The 13,801-nt window shown below is 44.4% G+C and overlaps 1 long non-coding RNA gene across 1 annotated transcript; it reads right to left on the reverse strand.

Moving 5' to 3' along the window:
* Positions 1–1,316: 1,316 nt before the first annotated feature.
* Positions 1,317–11,944, reverse strand: LOC308577977. Its single transcript, XR_014003798.1, has 3 exons — positions 11,910–11,944; positions 2,477–2,673; positions 1,317–1,599 (listed from the first exon to the last, which is right to left on the reverse strand). It is a non-coding gene; the product is annotated as an uncharacterized lncRNA (long non-coding RNA).
* Between the last annotated feature and the right edge of the window lie 1,857 nt (positions 11,945–13,801).

Here is a 13,801-nt window from a genome sequence, read left to right on the forward strand (position 1 = left end):
GCCCTGAATCGAACAGTTTCTTTCAGTTTATGCAAAATCTCAATTTTCTGAATTATGTAATGTTCAAAGTGAAAGTTTGGAAATGGAAGCATTAAAACTTGCACACACTGATCAGAGAAATAAGCTGGAGTGAAAGTATATTTTAAAGAATGCTGTTTATCAAGATAGAGTAGGATCTACTATGTATTTTGGAAAGCTGCTTGTCTGTATTGCATTTGGACACCTCCTAAAATATTGTAACCAAATTTTGATTCATGAGACCAAGGAGCAGATTTCCATCTTTGTTTGGATACAATTGGACATCATTTTGAATCAAGATGGTGGGCTGAGCCTTTCAAAACTGCACTGATTTTAATCATTGATTTTGAAACATTTTTTACTGTTGTTGTTCTTTTCCGAAACAGCCTTCCGCCAGTGGCAGCGCCAAGAGGAGGAGGAGCCCCCGGCCATTGAGCTATACGGGCAGCATGTTCAGCTCTGCCCCCAGCTCCTCCCAATGTCCTGATGTCCCGTGCGGGATGTCGGGACATCACACACATGACATTGCCCCTTCCTTCGCCCTTGCAAGTTGGTGCCTCTGCTGTACAGAATATTCAACACTGGCCATGGGGCCGCATCCTCCAGTCAGTTGGTCCTTATCTTGTCTTTCATTTGTCTGTCATAAGACTGGTCTCAAGATCCGTCTGTGGGATTAATCCATCACCAAGTTCCCAATGGATTAAATCTTAATATGTCCTTTCTGCATAATGGTTAATTGCAATATTAATTCCAGCCCTTCGTCTCTCCTCCAACCAGCAGCAAGAAAAGAAGCACTGGGATATTAGTACTACAGAGGGCTTAAGAATAGAAAAAATCCCTTTATTTTTACTAATAACATGCAGCCATTCAACACTATTTCAATGTTAAACAGAGATAGTGTTGTTGGAACTTACCAAAGAGATATTTGTTATTGCATGAATAGCCCTAACCTTGTGCATCAATAACTGTCATTGCAAAGGACCATGGCAGGGTCTGAGGTGCAAATGTCTATGCTGAGTCACGAATTTATGGCATTGGTCCAGAATCCATTTAAATCAATGACAGGCCTCTGACTCTTAAGGCCATTAGTGCTTTGAAAAGTCAAACAGAAGAGAGAACACATGTTGTAGCACTTGCCAAACAGATATCACACATGTTGTCTTGGAACGGAGCCGGTGCCTTAGTGCTTCCCGTCACTTGCAAGTACAGTGTGTGCAAAACCCTGGCTCTTTATTGGTGATGTTATTGTAACAACAAGGAAGGCCCTCCAGTTTTCCAGAGTCTGCCTGTTGTGAGAACACTGCACCCATCAATTACCCTCATTACTCACAGTTTGGCATTGCAGGTGGTGCCGTAACCAACATTCTTCATGCAGAACTTGACCTTCGCTCTGCGCAGAGAGCTTCGTTTTTGCCATTAGCATTAGCGTATTAAAAAATGATTACGGCTCAAACTCTTTCTAAGTCAGTGGGCTGGAGCCAAGTTCCATGAGCAGAGTTTCGCTCATATGATGGTGCCCTCAGAACAAAGCGTCTGCGCACAACTCTGTTCTTCTCTGCCCGTTTCATTTCTCTGCATGTTCTAGGAGAGCAGGGAAGAGGGGAGCTGGTTACAACTGGAGGGGGAGACTCCTTGGCTTCTTCCACAGACAGCCTCTTTGCCTCCTGGTCCCACTCCTCCCCAGCCCTGCTTCTGCCTCGGACTGCCCTCTGCCCCAGCCTCTTCCTGCTCACTAAACTCTGTTACCTCTTCAGCTTCTGACACCTCTTCGTCCCAGTCTGCTCCTTCATCTCCCTCTGACCACTCATCATCATCATCCCACCACCAGTCTCCTGGCTCTGAGCCTCCTCCCACTGGGAGTTCCCTTAGTGATTCTCTGGCTGGTGCCTACCACCCCCCTTCATCCAGCCAGTCCATGGCAGGTTGTGTTTTGGTCCTCAAGTTGTTTTGGAAAATGCAAATTATGAAGCTCCCCTTTAAATGTGAACTGAATCAAATTCCCCCTCCCATCCCTTGCTACAAGACCAGAAAAATAACACCCCACCTTTTTGTTGCCATTATCTAGCATCCACTAAGCTCATGTAAACATCATACAACCATTCTTGCTCAGTATAAATGAGACGTGCGCATGAGCTATGACCCTCCATTTCCTGCTTCTGTTTTTCAGTTTTCAGTTTTTCCCCTTTTCCAGGCCAAAGAATTCTGTTTGCTAAATTTTTTTTAAAAAAATTTCTGCCTACATATGCAGGGGTGAGGGGATTAGAAAAAAACACCAAACTCCTGCATTTGAAAAGTGTCATAAAACTGAAAATAAACCCTAAAAGCTTTTGGACCAATGAAGTATCAAGAGGCCAGGCAGCTCAGGTAATTCATCACACAATGAATAGCTGCTGATTCAGTTGCTATAACACCAAAAGTAAAAGGGCAAAGAACAGCCTGTAGAATTCCTATCGCTTACCCGTGTTTGGAAGGATGGAGCTGGAGAGAAATCCTATGGGAAACACTTAGGAAAGGATCATAAATTCTTCTTGGGATACATCTAAAGGTAGCAGAGCCTACGACATACATGGCTGTTTAGGGTTCACAATCAGAACCGTGTGTGAAACTTGGCTTGCCAGTCAGGTTGATGCCCGAGCTAAACTTCACTGCTATAAGCTGAAACAGAAACCAGAAACAAGGTCCTTGTTGTCAACAGCAACAGAAAGATGACTACTTAGTGAAAAATCTCAAAGCTATCGGTTGTCTGTTTAGATTAGTGGACTTTGAAAGCTCTGCTCTTAGTGCACTTATGTGAATTGGATTCTGGGGGCTCTCCCCTTAAATTGAAAGGAGTTTTACCACCTTGGGAGCGGGTGGAGAGGTGAACCTCTTCCTTCCCTGTTCCCCACATCCAAAGCCTGAGGCTCAAAGCTTGGTGTGTGTGTGTGTGTGTGTGTGTGTGTAGATTGAATTTCAGCTTGCAGGATTACAGAGAAGACTTTTAGGGGCTCTTTCTGGGGGTAAAAACAAAGCAAAGCAGCTGGGAGGGATTAGGCCAAGCTGGTGTCTACATTTCCAAACTGATCCACATCAGATATTGTATCTGAGCCATTCTGAAACCTATTCAAAGCAAACGATTTTCATTTTGCAATGAGACAAGTGTTCAAGGTCTATTTATAGTGTGTTTGAGAGATCATTTCTGAAAAACCAAAAAATGCGTATTCTGACACACACCCCCCCCCCCCGAAAAAGCTTGGATTCTACAATTGGAGGCATCAGGAACAGACACTTTTCAAAGAGGTATGTGTTTCACTGTATAGTAGGCTTAATTTTAAAAATGCATGCCTTGTTTCAAGATGGAAAAAAATTAAGTGAAATTCACACTCTTAAGACTGGCTGAGCACAGCTCTATTAGCTCAGAGGAAATGTCCTCCCTTTGGATTCGAGTTAAAGGTTGGTCCTATTTTTAAGGTGGAAACATGGAGGCAGCAGTGAGCTACACGGAAAAAAAAGACCCCAAAAGGCATATTGCATTTTGTAACATCCCCCAAAACCTTTTCATCCCCAAAGCTTTCACTGCTTACTTTATTATTATTATTATTATTTTAAATAATTTTTATTATTAAAATAATTCAACATTAATACATACATGTTACGAATATACAAACATACAAACATACATTTCATACAATCCTTAAGAATATTCAGACATACCCACACTCAATCCCACAAGTACTTCATTTTCCCACCACCACCCCTCACCTCACCCCTCACTCCACCATGTTGTAAGTGTTGTAAGCTTTCACTGCTTACAATTTGCAACTCTGGTGGGGACTTCCAGGTCCATAGTTCAGGCTTTTAGCCACTATGCTGCATTAGCTATATTAACCACCATGTCCTCATATTTGGTATAGACTCTAGGAAAAGGGAAAGTTAATCAAATGTCTTCCCTCACTCAATACTTCATTAATAAGGGATTGCAGTAAGATCTAAAGAGCTGTTTGACACCCATGGTTTACCTCAGCAGCAGAATGTCTGACCCGCAATCTCACCTCAAACATCATCTGAACACAGAGGCATTATGTGGTGACTTAAAAATAAAAAGAAGCCAGTATGAATTGAATGTAAAGGCAATGAGTGGAGCAAGCGATGCCCACCGATTCTACTTTAGCCTCAGAAATAATACACTCGTACTTTACCACCTCCATATTCAACAATCTGCTTGTTACAAAATGCCATGGCTTGAGCATCAACCTGGACAGAGCCGTATATGAGTCAGGCCTGACATTTAACACCGACAGCTGGCTGCTAACAGGGCAAAATGAAGGAAACAAGCGCTCTCTGTCTGAAGAAGAGCGAAAGTGAGTGAAGAGAGATCAAATAATGTTTTTAAGCTAGTCAGTCAGGTAATTCATGAACTGAACCCTAGGAAGGCAGAAGGACAGTAAGTCATTGATAGAGGACATGTGTTGCATTCAAGAGGTACAAGGTTCATTCAAATCCCGGCATTTCCAGATAAGAGATGGGAAAGGCAGGTTACTGCCAGTCAGTGTAGACAACACAGAGCTAGATAAATCAACAATACGACTTGATATAAGGCAGTTTCCTGTGCTCCTAAAAAGAGACCTGTGTAGCTAGGCAGGATGGCCGCATTTGGGGAAAAAGTTCAGAGTTGTGAACAGTGCCAGAGATTCACTGTGACCATCGCTCATATTTCTGTGGCTGAGCTTAGAGTACTAAAGAACTGCTAGAGTGTACCAACTGGCCATTTTAGGTTAAGGGCAGAAGAATCAATCCTGTCCTCATTTGTTTACTTTATTCAGGTTTCCCTCAAATGAAGCACTGCCTCTGAAGATAAGAGAGAGGCTGCCTGCATGTGTGGACACACTCTGTGGCAGACTGAAGTTGCTCACATGTTTGAAATTTGGGAGCTTTATAAACATTATAAGCCAGCAAGCTCCTCTCCCCACAACATCCACAACCCTTCTACCCCTTTGAGAGGTAAGAACTGTATCCCACAGTGCACCGTATGTCTAGTATGGAGCACACAAAGACATAACAGCATTGCTGAATTTCAACTGTGTGAATCAGGCTTTGATGAGGCAGAAGGTGGCAGTCTCAACCTTTATTTTACTTTACAATCATTACTGTGGAAAAGTTCTCACTGCTGAAAGTCAACAAAGTTATGAAGAACATTTTTTTTGTAAGTCTTACGAATACCATCAAATTCAAACGGATGATTAATCGGATAATGCAGTCTCGTCAATAGTTTTCCTTGTTAGAGGTTTTTTTAAAAAGAAGTTTGTATAATGGTTTTGATCAAGTTCAGCGGACGTCTTTTTCTGGGTCTGATGTAAACCCCAATTACGGTAAATTTAGGCAAATACCTGTAACTAAAACTCCTGTTATGGTTAAACTCATATCTGATTTAATAGGGAGGGATCTCCCTCTAACTGCTTGTTTTCAAGTCTTCCTAGACATTTTGTGTGAGACATTTTGTTTGTTTAATAACAGCATGATAGTAGATTTGACTGCTGAATGGCTCCATAAGGAATTAATGTGGTTTAACTATACATTTTAAACATGTCAAATAACACTCTTAGGTAGACAGGAGTTAACACATATTTAAGCATGAATTAGTTTACTTTGACCATACTTCTTACACAGGATAAGCCTACATCACTCTCATACATCCCAGCTAGGGGACTTCCATGCAAATACCTGTCGTTGGATGAAAAACTATGTGCACAAAGGGGTGCTGTGTGTATAGTCCCTGCCCTGATTCAGCTGCCAGGACACAGCCTTGGCCATAAAATAAGTGACACTGTTGATCAGCTGTTAGGGAGTGGGAAACAGAAGGCTGGATTTAGTCCCCCACCCCAGAACAGCTGATCAGGGCTCTTGCCAATTATTTGACTAGAAACAGGCACATAGACCCATCAGCTGTGCATGCATTTTACTAGTTCAGTGTGCATCACTGGTGAATATCACTTCAGACAAGCTCAAAGATTCTGGCAATCTTGCTCCCCACCTTAGATGGGAAAGTCTGGGGTTTTAAAATATATATTTCTATCAATTTGGAGGAGAAAATGTTGGGTGTTTGGAGTGATATTTGGATCCGTATTCACTTACGATTAAAAAAAACCACCTCAGTGGATTTCCACATGACCAATATTTGCTATCTAACAGACCATTGCTCACTCTGGAACTAGAATTCTTGGGTTTTGTAGCGTTATGATTTGCGGGGGGTGGGGGGGTGGGGAGTAGGTTGTATACCAAGACTTTTCTAATTCCTGGAATAGCCAGACTGCTGCAGAAAACCGGAGAACTCAATTTAAGATTGGAAAATTAGAAACTGACAGAACTGAAATTAACAGATTCTTTGTTCCCTGCTTAGGGGCCATCCTATCAACGGTGCTTTCCATCTCTTCATTCCATAGTGAGGTAAGAGCCTTGATGGGAGCATCAGACATGCAACCAGAAAATCCCCGGAGCACTCAGGAATCCTTGTGATCCCATTAATTTCTAGGGGCTGACCGCAGTCATCGGCCCTCCACCCCAACAGGGAAAGACGCTACCATCAGATCAAATCCCACCAAGGGAAAATGTTAATGTAACCAGGGCTTTTCTTCAGCTGGAACTCAGTTCCGGCATCTCTCAGATGGGTGCCATTGCCATTCTAAGAGAATGAGGGAGGTGTTAATGGTGAGTTCCAGCACCTCTTTTTCTAGAATAGCACTAAAGTAACGTATGATTGCCATTATACTGAAATAGCAACAGAATAATAGAATCACAGAACTGGAAGAATAGCTACTGAGAAGACATGTGCTTACCTCTATCAGCCCAGGGTTCAAGGGGACAATTTTATTATGCTAAGCATGGCCATTGTCTCAAATAAATCATTAAGATCTATCTATGAACAAAGACCAGTGCTGTTAGATGAAAGTAAGGATGGGATAACTGGCCTTTATCTGAAGGACAGGTAAGATAAGAAAAAGAATATCCCTTGATTATGGAAGCATGTTTTTAAATTGTAGATGGCTGGGCCGCTTATTTGACAAGCATTGTGTTGCTGCAACAGCTGAGACAAAGAATCAAGGGTAGAGACTTCATAAAGAGATAGCAGATAAGGCATTTGAGGCTTGTTTAAAGGTTTTGTAATTTAGATACAAGTTATTACTAATACTTGGTATGTTTCTAGCACTTTCCCAAGGCGTTCAAAGAGCATCCCAGTTGGTTGGAGTGTGGTACTGATAACACCAGGGTTGCAGGTTCGATTCCCATAAGGGACAGCTGCATATTCCTGCATTGCAGGAGGCTGGACTAAATGACCCTCAGGGCCCCTTCCAACTCTAGGATTCTAGGATACTTAGGCCTTCAGCTGGTGTGACTGCTGTGGCTGCTCCAAGGACTGGGATAGTTTGACCGCAGAGTTCCCAATTCATGGCACACATTTTTAGCAACTGCCAAAACAGCTACAGTAGTTCTTCCTAAATTAACATAACTTAGTTTTACAGAGGAAGATTAAAAAGCAGTAAGTATTTGGATAATGGAGAAAGTTGCAGAGTGTGCAGAGTTGCACATAGATCCCCAGCCGTTTCAAGGGACAGCGATAATTTGTGCATCAAAAGCAATGGCGAATTGGATCCCCCTGCAGTATTTGATTTACCTGATGGTCATAGGTGATTTGTTCATCAGGTCAAAGGAGCTCCACATGCACATCTGAGCTATCATACCTGGGAGACATTAAAGAACCAGAGTATTTGCTTACTTGAAATCATTCACTACTACATTATAAATGTATTTCCAGTGTCTGCTGTTTGCAGCACTACTCCTTGGGCCTAAGAGCACAGTCTACAAAGAAATCTAAACAGACATGCTGAATCTAGGAAAACTGTTGCTAAGAACTGGAACCACTACCTGCTTGTCTACCCTCAACCTGATCCTGTTAGCAGGGATGCTTCTCCTGCCCACTCAATTCAGGCAGCAATTATATCCCCATTTACTTGGGAATAAGCCTCACTTAATTCAATAGGACATGCTTCTGAATAGACATGGTTAGTTAAAGGTAAAGGGACCCCTGACCATTAGGTCCAGTCGCGGATGACTCTGGGGTTGCGGCGCTCATCTCGCTTTATTGGCTGAGGGAGCCGGCGTACAGCTTCCGGGTCATGTGGCCAGCATGACTAAGCCACTTCTGTAAAACCAGAGAAGCACACAGAAATGCCGTTTACCTTCCCGCCGGAGTGGTACCTATTTATCTACTTGCACTTTGAGGTGCTTTCGAACTGCTAGGTTGGCAGGAGCAGGGACAGAGCAACGGGAGCTCACCCCATCGCAGGGATTCGAACCGCCAACCTTCTGATCGGCAAGTCCTAGGCTCTGTGGTTTAACCCACAGCACCACCCGCTATTCATCACAAACAACAGCATAAAATAAAACCTTGTATCCAAAATGAGAGAGGGTATTGGAGCAGGTTCTGTGAGCCCAGGGGTATTGTTAAGGTTAAGGTAAAAGGTGAATGACTCCTGGATGAAACCACTAAGCCTCTTCGGCTTGCCGATTGGAAGGTTGGCGGTTCGAATCTGCGTGACAGGGTGAGCTCCTGTTGCTCTGTCCCAGCTCCTGCCAACCTAGCAGTTCAAAAGCACACCAGTGCAAATAGATAAATAGGTACTGCTGTGGCGGGGAGGTAAACAGTATTGTTAACACCACATGTTTAAACATCATAACTCAGGCTTTCAAATACAGTGGTACCCCGCAAGACGAACGCCTCGCGAGACGAAAAACTCGCAAAACGAAAGGTTTTTTCGTTTTCGAGTTGCCTCGCAAGACGAATTTCCCTATGGGCTTGCTTCGCAAGACGAAGCTTGCCCCGGGGACAGCGGGTCTTCTCTTTTGAAGCAAGGGGCTGCGGGGAGATCGCTATCTCCCCGCAGCCCCTTGCTTCAAAAGAGGTCCAGGGGCAGCGGGAAGCTAAGCGCTTCTTCCCTGCTGCCCCCCGACGTCTTTTGCAGCAAGGAGCTGCAGGGAGATCGCTATCTCCCTGCAGCCCCTTGCTTCAAAAGAGGTCCAGGGGCAGCGGGAAGCTAAGCGCTTCTTCCCTGCTGCCCCCCGACGTCTTTTGCAGCAAGGGGCTGCAGGGAGATCGCTATCTCCCTGCAGCCCCTTGCTTCAAAAGAGGTCCGGGGGAAGCGGGGAAGAAGCCGCTTCCCCCGGACGTCTTTTGCAGGGTTGCCGGCATGCCGAAGCCTGCGCGCGCTGACATCAGCGCTCCCAGGCTTCGCGGACCTCTCCGCCAGCAGCGGCAGCGCTGCCGCTGCTGGCGGAGGGTTGCCGCCATGCCGAAGCCTGCGCGCGCTGACATCAGTGCTCCCAGGCTTCGCGGCGCTGATGTCAGCGCGCGCAGGCTTCGGCATGGCGGCAACCCTCCGCCAGCAGCAGCAGCGCTGCCGCTGCTGGCGGAGAGGTCCGCGAAGCCTTGGCCGGACAGCTTTTGAAGGCAGGCGGGGGGGGGAGCAAAGACTTTCGCCCCCACCAGCCTTCAGAAGAGGAAGGCTGGCGGGGGGCAAAAGTCTTTGTCCCCCCTGCCTGCCTTCCCAGGGGCTTTTAAATCGCCCAGGACAGCGGAGAAGTCCTCCGCTGTCCCGGGGTTTTTTAAAATGCTGGGGGTGGGAAGAAAAGCCCTTGCCCCCCCCCCCCAGCCTTCAGAAGGTCTGAAGGCGGTTTCCCTAGGAACGCATTAATTGATTTTCAATGCATTCCTATGGGAAACCGTGCATCGCAAGACGAAAAAACCGCAAGACGAAGAGAATTGCGGAACGAATTAATTTCGTCTTGCGAGGCACCACTGTATCATGGGAGTAGTTACAGCAGTACTCAGAGTTTTCAAAACTAATAAACTCATTCCCTCCCTTCAAATTTACCTTATGATTTTTAACAACATTTAGAGGACCCTGAAGCCACATTTGTAAGCTTTTCTCGGAAAATATGGTGGTTAAATGAGCATTTGGAAGAAAATTTCAAGTCCTCTCTACATAGGCTGATGGGATTCTAAAGAGAGTTGCTAAGCCCAGCCCCAACTTCTCCTCCTCCTCCTCTGCCTCCTCCTTCTTCATCCATGGCAGCCACAAGATTCCAAAGGACCAGATTGATGGAAGAAGACACAACTACTGAACCTCAGATTCCCTGTCCCAAATCTATCAACAGCTAGGGAGAAACACACACCCTTACATTAGGGGACTAGATCTAAAGGGTGTGGGGTTTGGTAAAGTTAATTAACAGTGTAAGCCTAACCATGCCTATTTGGAAGTCAGTTCAGAAGCACTGGGGATTAATCCCTTGTAAGTGGGGTACCAAGTGCCTTCTGCATATGTGGGAGATGGTTTACTACTAAGCTACAACTCTACCCTTGAATGTCACTTAAACAAGACATAGTAAGGAACAGCTTGGCACATCAGGAGCAGTTGTGAGGCTGGGGGCAGAGCTGTGGGAGGGAAGGGAAGGGAAGCAAAACTTGTTCTTGTAAAAGGTTTATAAACTACTAGGTAATGCTTACGTGCAAACTATGAGCACCCCTGAGCACCCATGCACAGAGCTTTTATCTATGCATCTGCAGTGCAGATCTGAGCATGCAAGGCACACACTGCAGCCCCCTAATAAAGGGCAGGCGCTTTTATATGGAAAAGCACTGGAACAAAGGACAAGCTCAGCTTAAAAAGATGATGGCAGAAGGCATAAGCTCCGCCATGTTCCCTTTCAGTTGCAGGGGAAAATACAGTAAAGCAGTTTAATGAAAACACTTAAATAAGCAAACAGGGACGTTAATTGAACCCATATGTATGAGGAAGGAAATCTAAAGTATACTGATTCATTAAGTTTTATATAACTGTAAACCCTCATACCTAAGAAAGTGCAAGAAGCCATGATGAACTGCCAGCTAGGCTACCAAACTCTCTCCAAACTGGTTTGTTTTGACAAAAACAAGTGGCTTTAATAAGTACTGCAAGCAATAGATTCACCATTTTCAGATGCTTAGATCTGGAGAAAATGTGTATTTGTTCCCACAAAAGTGAACAACAAACACGGATTGAGGAATATAGGGCATGTGTTAAACAGATAAAATGTGGGGAAATTTCTCCACCTCCCCCAAGTAAGCTTTTAATTCTGCTTGAGCCCAGTTTATATGCTTTTCATGTTCTTCTCTAGAATGTGTGATTAGGATTTCTTTTAAGGAGAATCTATGCCTACACAACCCATATGGCTCAGACCGCCCCAACATTTCTCTGATGAAGGCTGCCTTCACATGTCTTCCAAAGGTTGTATAGTTACTCATCTCCTTGACTTGGGGTGTTGTATAACTCCATAACCTCCAACACTTCTGCGATGAAAAAAGGGACGTCCTAGGGAAAAGTGGGACATTCCGGGAACAAACCTGTATAACTAAGACTGACCCAGGAAAATAGGGACACTTGGAAAGTCTGTTAGACCTGTTGCTTAAGGATATTCCAGATTTTCAAGTTCACTGGCGCCAACTATAAGGAGCTCTAGGTGCTCAGGCACTCACAAAATTTTTGTTGTGGGTGCTTGGCACTCGCACCACGGGGCCTCGGACGTGACTTCCAGGTCCTTGCGCAGCACAGGAAGTCGTGTCTGAGGCCTCACGGGGCCTCGGAGGTAGCCTCGGATGTGGCTTCTGGGGCTCCCAGGTGCCAATGGGCAGCCATAATCTGGGGTCCAGCTCAGTGCCCCGTTCAAGTTATTGTCTCCTGGCTTAAGGTAGGGGCAGGAAATGCAGAAAAGAAGGGAAGAAGGCTTCCAGGCCTTTGGAAGGCATTTTGGCTAGGCTGCAGGAGTAGACATCAGGCAAGGCCCAGGCTGCCTGTTTATTTTAAAGGGTTAGCCCTACTTACTTAGTTATTGTCTTGGGGGTCTCTCAAATCCACAACATTAATTTGTGTGTCTTTAATTTTACTGTTGTTTATAGAATTTAATAGGGCTGTGAGTCAGGAATGCCATTTCCCATCAGGCTGCCTTGTGAGGACTTTCCTAGTAATCCTACCTTTTGGGTTAGGAGGGTTGGAGAAGAAAATGGAGGTTCAAGGTCCTGGATGGAAGAACACTTCAGCTTGGGGAAGTCTGTGGTTCTTTCAGTTAGAATTTTAAAAGCCTGCATTGAAAGACATTGGGACTTTGATCCAGATAGGTGTCCTACTTTTTTGATACTCCAACCTAGGAGATCATACTAAATTTCAACTTTTGGAGTATCAGTCCTTTGCATGCTTTGGTTTGTCATTGCCACACAAGATAAATTCCTGTCTAACCTGACAACCACCACCATGCTATATCTATATCTATATCGTGTGTGTGTGTGTGTGTGTGTGTGTGTGTTCTACTAGCCACCTAGGGCATCTTCCATCTAAGAAACAGTATTATATAAAGCCATTCTCCCCATAGCTACCTGTGGTTCCCTTCAAGCACATTATGCACTACAGTGTTACCTCGGGTTAAGAACTTAATTTGTTCTGGAGGTCTGTTATTAACCTGAAACTGTTCTTAGCCTGAGGTACTACTTTAGCTAATGGGGCCTCAGGTTAATTTTTGTTCTCATCCTGAAGCAAAGTTCTTAACCCGAGGTACTATTTCTGGGTTAGTGGAGTCTGTAACCTGAAGCGAATGTAACCTGAAGAATCTATAACTTGAGGTACCACTGTATAGGAATTAGGATAATACATTCTGTCATGTGTCATTGACACAAACTCTTATCATTCAGCAGACAATGCATTTCTCTGTTTAATTTAATCTCTTGAAGGTAGATGTGGCTTACATCTTGTCTATATCTTCAGATATAAGTCTTCAAAAGTGAAGAGCTACAGATATTCTATAGATAGAGTGAAATATCTGTATTTATCATGGTTCACCCATTTTAAAGTGGTATTTGCTACTAAGCAAAGATACTACAGTCTAAGTATTAATGCTGTGCTTGCCTCCAAGCTTGATAATTGGTCTGCATGGCCCTGTGAGAATGCTTGCCAAGAATGACAGGCCACAGCTTAAAGCCGAATTACTCTAAGCAAGTCTTCATCAGGATTTGATTGGTAAACATTTAACAAGAGAACTCCCTATCCTCTCCTGGTACATATTAAACTAATGCCTTTATTTTAACAAGGGAAACAGTTTCCTCAGGCCCCTGCTCGGTCTGCGCCCTGTGAACAGCTAAACGAGAGAGGCTTCCTGGAGTGTTGTAATTCACTGGGACAAAAACAAGAAATGACTATGAGCCGAGAGGTTGAAGCACTTTGAATTTGATGAGGACCTCCCTCAGGCTCAAGTCACACAAATGTGGACCCTCCACCAACCCATGATAGACCAATGCAAAGCAATATCTGTCATGGCTAAGTCATTTCTGACCCATAGCTTCGCCCCACTCTCCCTATTGTCCCTGTGGGCTAGACCTGCTATCATCATGAGATGTCTGCTACATGAGGCACACTAACTTGTCAAGAGTATGCAATTTTGCACCTCTCCAATCACAAGAATGTCCACTTCACCAGGATGCCAGTTGAGAATCAGGCAAATTTTCACATAATGTGAGTTCTGGAACTGTGCTATCTGGCAAAATCCAAGTACACAAAACAGAAATCTTGCCTCAAAGTTTACAACTAATATAGTAATAGGAATGACCACTCAAAACAGCCAAATGATGTGGGTTTCTTTCCCATAATTGTTAGTGGGACAGGGAGTCCCTCCCGATAAGGTTGTTGCAATTTAGTTCAGCCACAACTAACTTGAGATGACTGACAGC

Source organism: Podarcis bocagei (genome assembly GCF_964188305.1).
Source record: "Podarcis bocagei genome assembly, chromosome: 2".
Lineage (NCBI taxonomy): Eukaryota > Metazoa > Chordata > Lepidosauria > Squamata > Lacertidae > Podarcis > Podarcis bocagei.